Here is a 4,531-nt window from a genome sequence, read left to right as displayed (position 1 = left end):
TAACAGAACTGCATTAATTTCCAAGCAGCTACAGTCAAAACAGGAGCACCTGGAGGAGGGATATATGGGATGCAGGTGCAACTTTTGATTTCACTGTTAATACATTGTAGGGGGCCCCTCATACACTGAAAACAGGAAATATAGGAGATTGGAAATATGATCATCATCATCCAATTCAATTTCAACAGTTAAATTATATTTATACACACACACTATTCTCAACATAGTCCTACCTGTGGATACTTAAATTTGGAGACTGGAGCCATGGACATACAAGAGAGATCTTTCTACAAACCTGAGAAAAACTCCAGGTTTACAGAAAAATATGAAATCCAAAAAATAAAAAGGGGGTTAAAAACATCCAAAATGATAGAAGCAGCACCTGTGACTTTAAGAAATGAATGTCATTGGTGGTCATTGCTAGTCAATCAAAAGCTTTGCAAGCTTTTAGGCCTTGGCAAGAGGGGCAGGGTGATAATTTTCACAGTTTTCCTAGTATTTTCTTCTTCAGGGATTATACAACATGCTATTCAATATCCAACAAAACTGCTGTGTCCAATTTTCTGCTCCTGGAATTCTCGGAGGTTCGGGAACTGCAGTTGCTACACTTCACTCTATTTCTGAATATGTACTTGGCAACTATTACAGAGAACCTCCTCGTAATCTCTTCAGTTGCCTCAGACCATCACCTGCACACCCCCATGTACTTCTTTCTGATGAATTTGGCTGTGCAGGACCTTGGCCAAGTTTCAGTCATTGTCCACAAATCCATGATCAAGTCCCTCCTGAATACCAGGCACATTTCATACTCAAGATGTGTAGCTCAAGTCTTCTTGTTTTTGTTCTTTATAACATCTGATTTCTGTATCCTCACAGTTATGGCATATGACTGATATGTGGCCATTTGTAATCTATTGCAGTATGAAATTATAATGATTTGATAGGCCTGGACTAAAATCATTGCTGGTGTATGGATCACTGATTTTCTGAATGCTGGAATGTCACCAAACCATTGAGTCCTTTGCAACCCATTTCTGCTCTAATGTTGTCAATCAATTTTTTGTGATTTCCCACAGCTAATAAAATTGTCTTGTTCTGACGTAAATCTCATTGAAATCATTAGTATTGTAATTTATGTGAACATTTTCACCACAGTGTTGATTGCCTTCTGAAAGGGGAGACAAAAAGGCTTTCTCCACTTGCACCCCCACCTCATTGTCTGCTCCACATTTGTCTTCAGAGGAGGCTATGTCTACTTGAAGCCTACTTCTAACACCCCATCATGGTTAGATTTGATGTTTGCTATAATCTGTTCCCTAGTTCCACCCATGTTGAATCCTGTGATCTACAGTATAAGAAGCAAGGAGATTAAAAAAACAATGGCAAAGGTTTTAGGTATTAGGAGTTTAGGTACATGATCCAGTTTGGTACTATCAGTGTGTGTTTGTTCAGTTTTTCTGCTTTCGCAACAAAACTAACATTAAAATGCATAGCCAGCAAGCACCTAATGTACAATGTCAGTTTGAGTCTTCATACATAAGACTAGGGATGGGCACAGACCAAAACATGGAACTAATTTTTCCATGGACCGGGGCCCCGTTCATGGTCTGTGAGCCTGGTCCATGCACCCACCAACACGGACCTCTTATGACCGTGCCAGGAGGTCTATAGGTCCATGTGGGGGTGGGCTTGCAAAAGCCATTTAAAGGGAATGCTTGATGGCTTTGCAAAGTGTGTGACATGTGAGTGAAGGGCAAGCGCTGATTTCATTCACCCGTAAGTGGGTGAACTCATTGCTTGGCCTTCACTCACATGCTGGGCAGCTTTGCAAAAGACACTTAAAATTTAAATAGCATGGCCCAAACGGACCATGGTCCGATCCATTAATCTGGAGATTCGTGGCCCTGGGGTCTATAAACTCCATGGACCTTCACATAACATCATTTTTCTGGACCGTGCCCATCCCTACATAAGACTTCATAATGAGGTGGATCCTACTACTCCACTGAGCAAAGTTAGTTTGCTAAAATATTTATACCACACTTTTCCTTTTGGCTCAAGTTAGAAGCCTTCCTCCAAATAAAATGGCTCTTCCATCGGAGGAATAAACACTTATGGGGGAAGATAAATCCTTAGTCTGGAGGAAGGCTACTTGGAGGATAGCCAGTGATAGCTGGCTGATGTGAAGATGCTTATAAGGTGCATCTGGGACTCCACTAAGCCTGGTGGATGCTGGGATTGACAATATGGAACCTGAGAAGAAGGGGCCTAGTGTTATCTCTGTCCCCATCTGACAGTGTTACATTACAAGCAGATGGAGTCACAATTTTAAGATATCTTATAATTTATGATGTCTACAAATCAGAACGAGATAAGAGAATCAACTGATCCATACTTCTGCCTCTCCCACCAGTTTTTAATAAATGTCCCAGTGGTACTCAAAGAAAATAATGTATGTGTGATAGATTCTAACAACCTAGATCATGAAGAAATTGCCATATTAACACCTTAATTTCAAATATGGAAGGCACTTTAGACATCTTTTCCTGTGGTTACTCCTGAGATCAGGTATTTATGGAGCGCAAGTGTGAGTTTGGGGGGTTGGTGTTGTTGGGCTGCAAAGTTTAGCACTGATGAAACTCATAAGCCACTGTTGGTTGCTTCATGGAGGAAGGTGGAATATAAAAGTTGCATTTTTAATAAATAAAAAAGGTGGAAAATATTGGCCTGATGAATAAGAATCACATAGTAGAATTGATTGTACCAATTCAGACTGAAGATGAAGGCTCACATTTGGAATGTTGCCCTAATGTTCACAGCTTCCAGCATGTGATCTCCCCTAATGTTCAACGCTTCCCAGGTGACCTTCCCCAAATCTATGGCATGTGCAAACCTGTGACATACTGCACTACACTATATACTATTCCATTACACCGGTAGGACTGTAATAGTGGTTCCCCTACTACACAGCAAACAACAATGTGATACGTTCAGCTTCTAACAATAGCAATGACTTGCTCCCCTAGGTGTGTCTCATCTTATATGATTAGATATTGGTGCACAAAGTCATAGGATGGATGCCTACATCTTATACTGAACAATGGGAAATAGATTCTGAGGAATAGATGAATTTGAAATAATGATTGAGAAAGACTGATATCTTGTGAGTGTTCCTTCATTCTTAGATACATACATTAAGCCAGTCTTTGACTAATAATAAGTACAGCCTAGAATGGTAACTTGTCTGTTATTCCTGTTCCGAAAAAGTTATTTTGGTCTCCTGAGAGCTAATCTCCAGAAACCAAATTATGTATATTAATATTCTTCCATCCAATGGCAAAAACTTCTCACTGCTAGTATAGACAGTCCTTTTCTTCAAGTGTGTGAGACAGAAAGATATTCATGAAGTTACATTGGCTGGAGAAGTACACACTTCTGGGCAGTGGCTGTAGAAGAAAATACACCCGGAGATTCAAACATCTATAAAGAAAAATAGTAAGTTCTTTATACACTTGCAAGCTTAGCAATCACCATGTATAAAGAAAAATGATGATAACAGTGCTGAGATGCACATTCAGGATAGCATCCAGACAGTTTTTTCCCCTTCATTCTCACCTAGAGACCCTCCTTAACCACCCACATAGCTGTTGCCTGCGCAGGTCCCATGATCTCCAGGTATAGCTTTTTTGGTGGGCAAGGGGGATGCCTCCTTTCCTTTTCACCAGCAGAAAAATTCATTGGCTCAAACCCATATGAAAGAAAAAACATGATCCAGGAAAAGTTAAAAGTTTGGAAGGCAAAGGTATAGATGAATATTTATTTCTGTTTCTATAGATTTTATGTATGTAGTAAAAATAGTAATCCCTTTTCAATCGATAATACATTATCATTGTTGATAGCTTTTACTAATTTTCACCCAATATATATTATATACTATGAACATCACTTATACATATAATAAGCAGTGTAAGAAGGCACTGCCAATCTTTACCTTCAAAAATGTCTGTATACTTTAATGGAAAGATTGGATACACAGAGACACCATTTTGATTAGGATTAAGGGATTCCGGCTATTTTGTCGGCTTAGGTCCTCACATTGCATCCATGCAATGGGCAAATTTAGAAGCAGGACAGAGACAAGTAAAGAATAAGACTATTGAAAATGTATGGTGAATCACCCATTTTTCATCATAATGTTTTAATCAGTTCAGCATTTTAAAAGATGGAGGGAAGCTAACTTGTCCAGCTAGCTGGATCCAACTCTGTATAATTTTCAAAATCTGAAACTGATCACCTCCACCAAATGTACAGGGACAGAGAAACTAAGTGACTCCCTTTTTAAGGACTATCCCATGTGATGTTATTTGCGGCAAATTAGAAGATGAAGGATTGAATCCTGCCAGTTTATGTTTCATCCTCATCACCCAGTTTCAGAAATGCAGCTTAACTCATTACTCAATGGAACTGTATTTTTTACAGTTTGCATGCCATTTCCTTCCACAGGCAAAATATAATTAGTACTGAGTGCAAA

The sequence above is a fragment of the Gekko japonicus genome, unplaced genomic scaffold (assembly GCF_001447785.1).
Source record: "Gekko japonicus isolate JY-2015 unplaced genomic scaffold, Gekko_japonicus_V1.1 scaffold2643, whole genome shotgun sequence".
Lineage (NCBI taxonomy): Eukaryota > Metazoa > Chordata > Lepidosauria > Squamata > Gekkonidae > Gekko > Gekko japonicus.
This window is presented reverse-complemented; position numbering follows the sequence as displayed.